The sequence below is a fragment of the Plectropomus leopardus genome, chromosome 8 (assembly GCF_026936395.1).
Source record: "Plectropomus leopardus strain MGB_pleo_1.0 chromosome 8, ASM2693639v1, whole genome shotgun sequence".
NCBI lineage: Eukaryota > Metazoa > Chordata > Actinopteri > Perciformes > Serranidae > Plectropomus > Plectropomus leopardus.
The window spans coordinates 11,081,971-11,096,491 of record NC_142183.1 but is presented as its reverse complement, the minus strand read 5'-3'; the positions used below and the strand labels follow the sequence as shown (position 1 = coordinate 11,096,491).

Here is a 14,521-nt window from a genome sequence, read left to right as displayed (position 1 = left end):
GGTACCCAGCATGCTACTAGAAGTAAACACTGCTAATCCTTTGGATCCTGCACACTTGGGAGACGTTATCAATCATGTGTCACAGTCAGATTAGCCAACGTTAACATGGTGGCTCAGGAGCTGAGTACGACATGTTACTGTACGCTGAAAAGGTGTGGGGAGGTATCTGAATCTCGCCTGTGGGTGTGTGGATCAATAGGAAATGTTAAAACAAGAAAAATAAATAAGCAATAAAATAAGGAGAGGCAGAATTTCTGAGAAAAATTAAGTTTTGCTTGAATTGCAAATTGCAGGTGGAAACCCTTTAAATAAGCTAATAGTATTGATGTCACTCGTTTGTATGTGAGATGTCATACGTCAGTTGCAGTTAAAGCCCTGAAAGAGCATTAGCTGTATGTTGAAGTGTAATTGCTAGAAGTTTTTGAAATTTTATTTCAAGTTCAAGCACTGAAAGCTGATAAATTTTCAGTTACAGTGTAAGACGTTATGTTTAAATGTCAGTTTAAGTGTAGACTCAGGTAGCAAGACGTATTTCCAAGGTGTTGTGGAGGTCTGGAAGCACACAAGGGAAAAAACGCTCTGGATTGTTTGTATTTCTTTAAACCAATCACAGTGGTACGAAGCTCCAAAATGTGACTGTGCTCACACAGAAAAGTGTTGAGGAGGAACTTGTTTTGGTTGAATATTTGCACATAGGGAGGTGAGCACTGTCATTAAAATGGCTCCACAAAAGAAAAGGTCACAACATCAATGGTGTGGTTAAACTTTTAATGATTAAATAGAAAAATAATTCGACATCAGTGGACAAGAGGTGAAGCCTCACTCTACTTGAGCTCTAAAGGAGTTCACTCGATCTGTTAAAACCACAGACGATTAGTTAGCTGTATGTGGTTCCTGCAGACCATTATTTTGATGATATCGCTAAAGCTGATAGTGGAATGGCTCGGTACATTGGTGAAGTCAATGTCACCGGCGCACGCCTCTGCCAGGGTAAAAAGATGCAGCAAATCAACTCTGTACACTGTCTATGTAAGAAAATGGGTTAAAATTGAGTATAATACAGGTAAACAATAGACAGCAGTAGAAACAGAGGTCTTTGAAAACTTTTCAGTTGTTTCTTCTCTTTATATATCTCTTACTAATTCAGTCTCTCTTTTAAACTTGGTGCAGATATATTTGGATCAGTGTTTTAATGCTGCTTAAGCTGCTCATTCACCCGGGTATCGTGTTCCCATCAATGCTGATCGGAGCTGGAGCCAATAAAAACCCATGCCTACTGTAGAGTCATTTGGCCTGGGTGTGAATGCCGATCGTACACATTCCCGTTGCATTAAAAAGCCAGATGTTAGCGGATTTTAGCAGGATTTTTGTGCAGTGGGAATAAGGCTTTAGAGCCCTGTGAGACAAAGTTTTGTCTCAAAGTTTTGTCTCACAGGGACAAAATGAAATTGAAATTTTTGTCAAAACTCCTCCTTTTTGACATTTATGTTGTTAACTTGGAGATTTTTGAAAGCAGTAATGTGCAGATAGCAGAATGTGAGCCTAAATATCTGGCCATTGGCAAGCTTATCACCACGGTCTACATCCGGTGAGCCAGATTACTGTAAGTGTAAACAATGATAGCATTTCAGTTTCATTTAATTTACTTAGATGTAAAAATGCCCCAGAGATAGTTTAAGTGTGTGCAGTGTAAATAATTGTCAGTTGTTATGTAAGCAGTGACAGCAGATGAAATATCAGTTGAAGTATTTGAACAATTTAAGAGTAAAACTTAAATGAAGTGTCGGTTGACATGTAGCGGCTGCAGGATCAGTCCCTGAGCAGGTAGACAGAAGCACGTTAAGTTTTGTCATGCAACTATAGATGTTTAAATTTCCATTTTACTACTCTACTATCCCATAACTGGGACAACTTTAAGATCAGATGATATGAACAAAAGCCCCCCAAAAATCTAATGTATGTTCCTTGTGGTGAGAACACGCATTCTAATGTTTAATTACACCATGTGCATAACAAGTTCATGATTTGTGAACAACTACACAGCTCCTTTTAGTCACAAAGTAATACTGTAGCAGGGCCTCCAGTCTCACACAAAAGAATTTCTGCAGCATGTGGCATCTGTCTGTGTAAACTGAATACAAGACTAATCCCACAGTTTTAGTGTTTTGCTCCATTTTTCTCCCTAATGTACCCATTTCTACTTATCAGGTCAAAACAATCTTCCTCCGATGATCTGGTTTCCCTCTGTTTCTGTCAAACTGTACATCAGCTTAACAACCCCGAGGAAGTGACTGCAAACACGAAATAAACTGTTTAGGCCTCCGAGCGCATAGAGATAGTGGAGGGGATCATCACTCGTCAAGAGCGATGGCCCTCCCTCGCTCTGGTCACCATTAGTGTTTATTTAAAAGGTCTGCCTGTCATTGCAGTGAATTACAAGACAACAGTTGGAGATTAATATCTGGCGGATAAATTAGGCTTTTACCGTAAATAACCAGTTTGTTATTGCAGTGACCTATTACATAAATGGGAACACAACCAAATGAGAAGAAAATATGGATGTTCCTCTCCTCAAGTTAGTGTCTGTGGGGACGTCAGCTTAGCTTGTTCATGGAAAGAATCCGCTCACTGGCAGACCTGATTATCCTGAAACCAGACGGGCTTGGAGGGAGTCACTAAGAACTTGAAACTAGCAAGGAGGCTGGATTCTGGTTGGATGGATCTGTCCAGAGCAAGCTTTTAAACCAATACTGTGGCTTTATCACCTTCCCTCAAAAGAAGAACGACTGACATTAACCCTTAGGGACTGTATTTTACGCGTTATTCATTCTTCATTTTTTGATAATTTTGGCTATGTTCATGCATATGGCATACATTTTGGCAAGAATGTGTATTTTTGTTTAATTTGGGGATTTCCAGCGCAGTACATTCTTCCTTTTAAAAATGGAGATGCACTCTTGCTCAGTTTAACAGTCATGGTTGGTGCTACAGCATTACTCGTGCTGGTGTAATCAGCAGCTTATAGAGTGGTGCGGGAACGAATCCTTAAATTCAGAAACGAGTCAGCACCTTTGCAGTCCCTTGTCAAGGTGTATTTTGAATGGGTTTTTGGTTAGATAGCTGAAATAAGATCTGTGGTCAACAGAAGCTTTAAGGACTTTCACATTTTATCCTACAACATAAAATACCTCTGTAAATATCCCAATGTGAATTTTGAAGCCTTTACATGCCATAAAAAGGCAGTTGCTATGGTTAGGTGGCGAAATGAAACTACAGAGCTCGTTGTGGTGGCAACGTTAACTCATGCAACCATAGTGTAGTTCATTTATAAACTTACAATAGCTTTTTACTTCTGGCCGCTGCATCTATGCCACAAAAATCCCAACAGTAGTGTTCATTTGTGAATATAATCTCGTAGAGTAAAAGGTATAGGTATCAAGAACTTTTGTTTTCCACAGAGCTTTCGGCAATAATCCAAAATGCAATGGCTTTTTAACAAGGGAACCAAGGCTACGCTAACTTTTGCACCGGCTATCAAAATAAGGTCTTTCCTGCACCACTCTAATGTAAGCTAATGTTTTCAAGCTTCAGCTACTAAGTGCTTTTTAACTGATATGACTGAGTCATTTTCCGGTAATTGTCACTTTATCTTGCGTTCAGTAATGGTAAGTTATAAAACTGTCACATAACTTTTGCTAAATAACTGCCTCTGTGGCCACAAATGACAGTTAATGAAAATTGCCATCACTAAAACATAGCGTGACAGTAGAGAAGAGTAACAAGTAAATTTATAGAAGTTAAATTTGTAACATTGGTTACCATAACCTAACCCAAGTTTTCATTTCAAGATTTGTGTTATTTCTTCTTTGAGAAGTCTCACTTTAAAAAGGAAAACTCACTCTAGGCCCAAAAGGTTACTGGCAACATACTTTGCATTTCCAGACACACTATTGTTATTCTCACTGACGCAGTAACGGGCCAAATGTGAACAATGTGAGAATTCAAGATGGATTTTTCCTTAAAAGTTCACCATCACATGTTGCCAAGGCAAAACAATAAGCGTATAGCTCTACACTGGCTAACCAGCCTGAAATCCTACACTGCACTGTGTGATCCTCAGTGGGCTTTTTAAAACCATGCTGTGATAACAGAGACACCTACTTACTGTTCTACTCAGTCGGCTGCTGGGGACCAATTGAAACAGTTTACCCAGCGAGCAACAGCCAGAGAATAAGCTTGACATAACACAGTTAATTGCCGGCAGCCTCGTTTTAAACTAAACAGCAGTTTGTGCAGTGCAGTGGGGAGTACGAGGGCTGAGGGTGGAATGTGTGATCTGTGTGTGTGTGTGTAGTAATGGTGGGGCGTGTGTGTGTGTTGTCAGAGACTTGGGGCTCTGAGGGGTCATATCACATTAAGTGAAAGTTACAGGGTTGAGCCTAATCAACCCCAGGGGAGAACCTATCACTTCCAACATTACCTCACACTATGCCTTTAAGACCCTGTTAAGAGGGTTTGCCTCAGTTTCCCCTCAGTGACGACCATGAAACAATTCAGACCGTATAGAGAGAGCAGGGATTATCAAACCAAGTCCAACTCCTAATGAAATGACTTACAACTGTCTGAGCAAATTGTTCACTTGGCACCACTACGTTTAAAAACATCCCAGAGCCTTTCAGCAGCTCTCACATTCAATGGAGCTTTGTGAGTCTCTATTGCTACACTCAAAGGACATGTCAAAGGACATGAGAGCAGTGTCTAATGCCTTGTCCATACGCACACCAGTTCATCTGAAAACAAAGCTTTTTTATGAGTTTTAGGTCACTGAAAACTGATCTTTTGTAAAACTCCTTCCAGGGTGAAGATTTCAGAAACTCCGTTTTCAGTGTTGATGACGTGTCGACAGGGAGCTTTCTGCACGTAACATCAGAGTATGCACTGTTATCTCCTTTGAGAGGCATCAAAAATGAGGCAACATTTTGTGCAATGGTATCTGTGACCAAAATAGTTATAGTTAGCTTGCTAACAGGACTTTTTTACATTTTATTTTATTAGCAGCTGCTCCTCTCATCCATTAATCCGATTTGACATGATCTGAAGTCTGACCTGTGGCAATCCAATTTATTATTAACTTACAGAAACATCGCTTGCAATAGATCACCTTCCACCTTTTCTTCCCTTTCTCTATCACTCTCTCTGTCACACACACGCTAAGTCCTACTTAAGTCGACTGATTACTTTATATACTTGATTTATAATGCATGTGCTGGTAAAGCACAGGATACAAACAATATGATAACCTGTTCACCAAAATGCTCACCAGCACCACTTGTGGTCAAAATCCCACAGGGAAACTCTAACGTTAAGATCAGCCCATAACAGAGAAACATTCAGTCAAAAATGCTCTGAAACATATTTCTCAGAGTGGTTAATAAGTTGTCTTAAAAACAATGCCATATATTCCACCACCAACCTCAACTACTAAGAAAATGCTACATAAAGTAACAGTAAGTCAGTGAACACTTTGACACTTTCTCATAAATTAATATTAAACTGCAGGAGTCTGAAAAGCAGCAGAATGATTTTCCCTCAAAGTCTGATAGCCAGCTGGGAAGGTTAATTGCATGTGACATTTTATTTACCCTTAAATTTTCTGCTACAAGATACAGCAAAACCTTTACTACCTTAAAAAGTCAGTAAAAAGTATAATGAATCATTCTTGGTGATGTGTGATTGAATCAGACATTGATTTAACTTTCACAACACCAGTGGCTAATAAAAAATGAAATGACTAGTGGAATTTATGTGAAGCATTTAAATGATTGGGTCCAACTGGTTTACATGACTTGGTGAGAGCTCATAAAAACAGAGTGTATTGAATTATGAAGGGCGTGATAAGTCTGGGCCAGTATTATAAATATTCACACCATAATCTAAATGTAGACAATAACTATGTTCCCATTCAAAAAGAAAAAGTAGTGGCTCGTTCCCAGTTTCTGTTTTTTTAAATACAGTAGAAGTGTCACAAAAAATGTTGTTATTTTTACTCTTAAATGCAGTCATTCAGAAGTCCAAGGGTACTTCTGCTCATTTCATATGACCTCAGTGTGGGTATTGTTTACAGTAGGCAATGTTTGTTTTTTGAGGACTGGAACATCCAAATTTAAGGCCCTGAAACTGAAAATTATTTTAAAATATAATTTGGCTTTAACAGATTATTACAATTCCATAAATCATAATTCCTACAGCAGTACAGCTGCATAATACTTCATAATTCTGTAGCTAATTCTCTTCTGATATTGACCTTGGAGATTGTGTAAATATCTATGAGAATTAAACTCGTGGTGGAAAAATTGGAGATAATTATCCGTATATTAGAGCTTGAAGGTACGCTAATAATATTATCATGACTTCTCTGAGTGAGGACAGACAGATGAAGTGCTGTTAGTTGCCTGGTGTTGTGGAGGTGAGCGGGGCCCGTGCAGAGTCCTCGGGGGACTCCTGACAGAGACAGAGCGCTCTTTGTGCGGCGGCGCCCCTGCCCCGGTGGCCTGAAACGGGCCAGGACTGTCAGGGGACTCGCTTTCCACTAGGTCAGAAGTGTTCTGTCGACAGCTCATTGATCACAGCTCATCTTGTCATTTGATCGTTCTTCAACAAACGATGTGCAGGCACACACACTCGTACACACACACATGCATTCACACTTTAAAACATAATCAGATACTCCACAGCGGCCAGTAAAACAATGTGCTCTTCCTCTTCAGTCAGGGAATGTTAAAACAGAGAGTGTCCAGCAGTAGCTCTGCAGGCAGAGAGAGAGCTGGCATGCTGGGCTGTTACTGCTACAGTAAAACATGGGGCCGAGGGCCGAGGGCCTCGCAGCCTGGGTTAACGGGCTCCCAGGACTCATGAAAAGTGAACAAAAGGCCCAGCTCTGAGCCGACCGCACAAGACGCTGCCCTGGGTTTCACTGGCCATGTCCTCCGAGCTCTCCTGTCGCTGTTAAACTAAGTGGACTTTTATGGGCGAGCCGTAATACGTGCCTCTGTGAGCCGGCAGCGTAACTATGAGCCATAATAATTATACAGAGCACTGGGGAGCCTTCGTAAATGTACGCATCGCATCACTATAAGTCTATTCATAATTATAAAGTCTTCCTATGAGTAATGATGCGTTGGACTAGCCTACAGATTCAACTTCAGCAGTGAACTGTAACATGGAAAGTGAGTTCTGCTCACGACTGCCTGAGAAAACATTGAAAAACCTGAATCAGGAGAAAGACAGTGATGTAACATTTCACACCACAAAAAAGTAAATTTAGCTAAAAAGGAGGGAAAACGGTGTTGATATTTCCCATATATTTATAATATATGCCTGCAGATCCAGATCAATCGGTTATTTATCCAACCCTGTGTCAGCACGGCCCCTTCCAGGAATTCCTCCATATCAATGTTGTGAAGCAGAGAAATAAAGTAAAGCCTGAGCGTGATGAGGGTTCCAGGCTGCTCTCAGGTCAGGTGGCTAAGCTGTGCTGTGCAACTCAAATGGCCCATGACTTACCACACAAGAAGGTATGCGAAGACTGATCATCTACTGCATGTGCAACAATATTTGCTTTATGGATGGCTAAAATGAATGAGGACTTTCCATGTTTCGACAGGCATGAGAGTCAAGAGAGATGAGTGTCGGGACCAATGCTGGGTCAAACTGTTGTTACAATTAAATCTTAGCATTTAGTTCATTTAGCGAGGAGCACCAGATTTCGTTGCACTGCTCTGAGTGGTAAAGACCACCTATCAGCCGTCTAAGTAGGCTTAAACAAACCTTAGAAAAAGTACGTCTCAGCATCTGCAGCTGTGATTTTACACTGACTTATCAGCCGCAGTGTAATACAGCTGTAATTCCTCATTCATCCCTCCGTGTCCCTGAAACCTGAATCTCTACTTCCCATCTTTTCCAGACTCACAGACAGCAGGCTACAGTCAGTGCGGTTACTGAGACAATTTGATACACATGTCTGTTCTGACCCTTTACCTTTAATAAAATGTGAAGAGAAACAGGAAACACTGGATTTGGTGTAAACTGTAAACATTCCAGATCTTTACCGAACCATACACCATGCCTTACTGGGTCTATATATTGTATATATAATGTTTTACAGTGTCGAACCTGTGGTTGCGCTGCCCACAGTGCAAAACAGACACTGCTGACGTGTTCATCCTTTCTATCTGGGAAGGGGTGAGGGTGCCGGGGTAAGAGCACTGGGCTTTTGTCCCACCACATGTCTATTGTGGCTAAACCTTTCCCTTGGGGGCAATTAGGACCTTTTAGTTTGTTGTAAGAGGACCTAAGTACGAGTGGGTTGAGCCAGGAAAAACATTTTTGAGCTAAACCAAAAACAGAAGCGCATTGAGCTCCTCTGCGCCCCTGGACTTCTGAGCATCTCTCTATTAAGAAATGTGCAGGCCTGCACTGAACAGACAGGAACTGTGGCAGCTTTACAGGGGCAGGGAGGTGACGGGGGTGAGAGGGGGGGCGGCTTAAGCCCCACCCGAGGCCTTGCCAAGATGGCAAACAACTCGAGACCAACAATGTTGGTGGCAAGGACATGCTTCATGAGAAGCGAGAGTTAGGGGAGATCCGTGTTTCGCTTTTCACATGGCTGGATGGAAAACTGGGGAGAGTGAAGTGCAACGGGTAACGGTATGCGGTGAGATCTGCCGTAGCGTGCAGAAAGCAAACACGCATGTTGTTTAACACAACAGAGACACAGAGCCAATGAAAAGACATTACTGTAAAGGCAGCTACAGGAGAAGTGTTAGTCTACACATGTGAGAGATAAGCACTAAGAGTACGTCTAAGTGTGTGATTGAAAGAGTTAATGTTTGCACAGGGCTGAGAATGAATGTGCAAGTGTGTGTGAGAGATGGTGCAAGATAGGGACTTAGAGGAGAAAGAAAGGGGAAAAGAAACAGAGCATAAGAGAAAGGCAGGTAAGACGTTACTGAGTGTACAAATTCTCCTCATGCGGGGACCTTATCTCCCTGCAGAAGGGAACGTTTCCCATGGCAGGCCTGAGTGGATCGGCAGTGAACAGTGTTAGAACCTCTGAGCAAAAAGCCATGAGTGATGAGGAGGGGTTAAGAGAACTGAACCCATTTAAGTCACCCAAATAAGGGCTGTACAAGCCCATGATGGATGCTCTGGAGTTCCTGAGGGAGAGAGCGCTAGCAATGGGAAGGGTGATGGGTGGGGAGCGAGCAGGGGTCCTGCGATCCCCACTTAATAATAACAAATTGGTTTGATAAACGACACAGGCATAATGTTTCCAAAGAAATATGTGCACTAATTTCGAACAGTAACATAAGCCATTTTTAAAACAGCGATGGTCACATTTAATATGTTTCAACACACAGAAGGATGTAACAGGACTGATAACACTGACTACATTTACATGCACAAATATTCTGTTTTTTTACTCTTATTCCAAAAAGACAGTATTGCTTTTATGATTATTATATTCTTTGGATCACAATAGGATTTATTGCAAGTTTTCCACCAATGATAAAGTTGTTTTACCATGCATAAAAACAGCCTACCTATTTCATTCCTTCAACCACCCTCTTGAAAAGGTAGGTGTTGCACTATTTGTGCATAACCAAAAAGTTGTTGATATACAAGTATTTCATAATGTTTGAAAGTGCACTGTTTTTTTCTTCTTCAAAGCAGAAAAATGAGCTTTTCTTTTGGGCACATATCTCCAACCAGCCTTGCAAACTGTTGGCACGTTGGTTTTTGTACAACGCATCCATGACAACACAGAAAACTGACTTAAAACCACACACTGTATAAATAATGGACATAGCTAGCTACCATGAGCCATTGGCTTGTGGACTTCCACTTTGAAGTCTCAATTTCGGCATGTTGGCCATTGCCGTCTTGGTTTTTTGGAGCCAGAAGTGACCATATTTAGACGAGAGGTTGTGGCTGTGGATGAGTGATGGGTGGATCTGACTCATAGACTGTAGCAACGCCTCACGGACAACTTGTTACTAATCCACCACTGTACAACTGTCATGGATGTTGAAATTAGCGATACAGACCAAAACCATTTTTGTACCATGTTTATTTCTGCTGTAAAGTTGGGCATTTTAGGGTCTTTGGGGGTTTACTCTGTTTTTGAGCCAGCCTGAAATGGTCATTGGATGGTCAATGGTCTTATTGGATCAAAAAGCCCAGGCAGCCAGTTTTTAACTTTCTCTGTGGCTCTTTGTATCTCATAAAAAATCTCAAACTCCATTGTATAGTACAGTGTTGCACTCAGCGCTCATAGTAAACAACCAACCCAGTGACGTCACCAACTAACTTACTGAAAGATGGCTGCGCCCCGCTGGCGAAAACATTAAATACAATCTAGTTATTGGGGAAGTCTAGTTGGATATCAAGTTGATTGCAGTGTTATACCTTACCTTAGGTAAAAATCAAACGAACCACAGTCATGTCGTTCTGTGTTTCATGTCCACTTTAATCCGAAAAAGGACTAATTTTGAATATCCAAATAGAATAGGTTGTTTACATGACTTATATCAAATTCGGAATATTGTCATATTTGGAATAATAGTGGAATATTCGTGTGCATGTTCCATATTTTTTATATTAGACAATCTCTGATCTAAAAGGCAAACAGTCTTAGGCCAAATGCAGCTGTTGTTGAGCAAAGAGCGACAGAATTTATCGTTTGGAGCGCTTTCAAAACACACAGCACTTATTAGTCTACTAAAAATGAAACACTCGAATGGTGAAGTAGATGACTGCGCAACAAGCCAACATTTCTCTTGAGAGGTTCCTGTGTACCGTACGGTGTTACACTGGGCTGCGCTGTAATAAACAGTTATAGTATGTTTAGACAGACCAAGAGCTTAGCATTCTTCCATTACCCGTGTTCCCAGAAACTCCACAAGTGTGTCGCTTTACCTAAGTGCGTGTTTCTCCCTGAGTGTCTGCGTGTGCATGCACTTGCATGAATAATTGCATGCGCGTATGCGTGCCCTCAATAAAACATTTCATTGGCTTCCTCTCTGAATTGTTACAAGTGGTGCCATTATTTAACAGAGGGCTCTGGGCAGCATGGAGAGGGCATTGGGGTGCAGCAAACTCCCGCTTAACAAGCACACTTAACCTCAGCCGGCCATGCTAAGTCGAAGAAAGGAAAGGTTGTTCCCCGGCAGTGACATGGCACAGGAGGGCAGTCAGGCCAGGGTAAGGAGAGGAGGGGACAGCATCATTAATGAACCAGTCTGGTCCATAGGCTCAATTACCGTACACTGGGAAAAGAAGACAGTGTTCAAATTAAAGTAAAAGGCAGGCACGGGGTAATTCAGGAAATTTAAGCTCAGTGTATACAGTAGCACATGTACTGTTAATAAGCCAAACTGAGTCACATTGGATTGTAGCCTCTATGTTTAAGAGAACACTTAAAGTAGTATTTCACTGCTGGAAACATGGTCTTTTCATAAAAATTGGCTGTCTATGCAGTAGACACACGCAAATTGGTGCTTTATTACCAGAAAAAAAGGGCTGTAGGATTAACTTTATTCAAGGGGTAGAAAACCTACAACTACCAGAATGCACTGCACTGTACCAGACCAATAAACACTCCTGCTGGCAGTGGTTGACACATGGTTTAGTCATTTGGGATCGTCTTTACTGTGTTCATGACATAAGTCCATATCCATGACCCCCTCATGTGGTATTTCTAATCTCGTGAGTGGAAATTTTCTGGTAGCTCCGAGTTCAGGAGTCATGACTTGTTTTCTGACATTTTCAGCAATGGCCTCATCTTCTTCCTCTGACACATAACTCACTTGCTAGTTTGCTAAATTGTTATCCTCAGTGGCATTTAGACGGCGACAGTAGTATCCATGTTGCGTTGCCGTGCTTTCACGACTTAACCACTTGAATGCCAAGCATGTCATGTACACAGCTTCCTATGTCGTAATTACGAGCTCATGAGTTCCCTTTGAATGCAGGTTTAATATGGCGGGCAACAGGAAACAAACAATCTCGTACTACAGTTAAACAGTACACTCAAATATGTTTCTGGAAACATTTAGGCAAGAAATAGACAACACAGTAACAAATATCATACTTCATATTTAATCAGTACTGCTTAGTTTTACTATGTGATCTCAGTTTATTTGTTCTCCGTTTAGACACTACAGCAAGTTGTATGCCACCCACTTCCCGTTGACAAATTTTTGTATTCTAGCCAACAACCACAAAAATGTTAAATGCATTAAAACATATTTCTGAAAACATTAGGCAAGAACTAGGCAAAGCAGTAACAGAATCTTGGTTTATATTTCATCAGCACTGCGTAGTTGTACCGTTTGATATGAGTTTGAGAGACAGAGAGAAAAGCAGCTCTCTCTCTTGATCCGCTTCCATACTCTTTGTGTCTATGGTGGTGGGCATACAAAAATGCGAGAGAGGCACTGACAATATTGAGGGAAGTTCATTTACACATTCTAACCACACTGTTATGAGACAGGGCTGGTTAGAAATTGTCAAAGTATTCCTTAAAATTGTATAATACAGTTACAGTTTTTTTGGTACATGGAAAAAAACTGCTTAAGTATACCTTTTACTGCCCTAACCAGCAACTAAAGTAAGTACAACTACGCACATGACATCTATAGCCAGCATTCACCTTCATTTTATCTAAGTGGAAACACTAAAAAGCTCCCCTGAGACGAGCCCTCACAGAGACATAAATCTGTCGTGTTTTTATAAGCTCCTTGTTATGTCTGTACTTCTATTTCGGTTGTCACAAACACGTTGCCTCACTCAGTCCAACACCATGGGAACCATTTAAAAGAAAATCTGCTCCCAAAAGAATGCTGCGTATTCATATCTTCAGATTATTGTTACTGTGTGCCAAGTACTCCAGTTGGAGAAAAAACAAAAATACCACAATACTTAAAAAGGTTAGAATCTCAGAAAGAGTGGAGAAACCAAAAAGCAAAAAATTTAGGTGAGGACATTTTCAGCTAGATAGCTAGACTAACTCTTAAAGCTCCCTGAAAAAATGGGAGTCCATGGGAGGGTTCAGGGATTCTTAGTCTTGTAGGTAATTGATTGCTCCTAGCGGGGCAATCTGTGTGGGATTTTGTTTTTCTTTTTTTCAGCCTGTAGGAACAGAAAAAACACACATGAGCCATTCTCAGCGATAGAGCCATTAGGGGGAGAATGACTGTGTGAGTGTGGGGGTGAGCAGCTTGACAGCGGGATGAACACTACTTAAATATTACAGTACACACACTCATCCATACACCCAAAACCTAGCCTAAATACAGAGGCGCCCACCGTTAAAGCCGGGGCATTAGGAGATGCAACGGATGCGAAGACAAGAGAATCTGCTCTAGACAGGCGAATTAAACCGTGACCTATGGTCCCCGTTGAGTAACATTAGCGAGAGCTTCCTGTGTGCAGGCACCACTCTGTTGACCGTTCATCATCGCCCGGGAAGGTGGACAGTCACCAATACACACACACACGCTGACGCCTCACTTTACAATAACACGGCGGCAGCCATGACTCCACATCTGTCAAAGGGATGTTTAAAAAGAGTCATCATTATTACTCTTTATTTTGGAGGTGGGTGGATGGGCGCAGGCTGATAGGAAGAGAGCCGTCTGGTTAACATCGAGTTCCTCTCCTTAACCCACGACTCGGGACAGGAGCGCAGGCTCAGGGTGGAGGGGGGGCAGACGGGCACTGACTGGGAGGGAGGGGGGCACAGATAAGCGGTGCCCCAGGTCCGCTGGCCCGCGGATCTTAAATCATCGTCAGTCACTCCCCAGAGTTCACAAACATCAGCATTCCCATCGCTCTCTTATCACTGTGCTTATCACACCGATCAGTTATCTGGTGCTCTAACAAACACGTCTGCTACCATCAAACACTCACTCCTCCACACACAAACACAGACACGCAAAATGAAAAATGCTTCAGGGTGAAATGAATAGAGAAAAACTCAGTCCAGTGAATTAAAGATAACCTAATTTAATTTGCGGATACTTAAGCCGGGCTCAGACTACAGGAGTTTTAAAAGGAGACACTTCACATAATGTTATCTCTGTAATCATGCACACACTACAGGATACGAAAATAATGGCGCATCACACTACAGGATGTTATTAAGATAATCGTGTCTACAGAGCATGAATGCATCACCTTGCATGATCTCATGGGGAAGCAGATGTAAACAAAACACAGGCTGACATGGTGCTTTCTGTCATGTTATCAATGCTTTCAATTACAAAAACAAATGCAGAATGCTAAACGAGTCTGGATGAAAAAATGGTTGTCTGTTCTTTAACAATAACTGGAAGTGAGAGTTAAACTGTCAGTTTAATTTTGTGACAACAGCAGTATGCTAGCAATTATTAGCTACAAGGGTCAGAATGTTTACCGTTGCTTAGCAACACAGTCAGCTGCTTCGTACTGACGTGATAAA

At 41.5% G+C, this 14,521-nt stretch overlaps 1 protein-coding gene across 2 annotated transcripts in view; it reads right to left on the bottom strand.

The window, feature by feature from the left end:
* Positions 1-14,521, bottom strand: part of rab28 (RAB28, member RAS oncogene family) — a 37,189-nt gene that overhangs the window by 7,949 nt on the left and 14,719 nt on the right. The gene's annotated exons all lie outside the window — the stretch shown is intronic.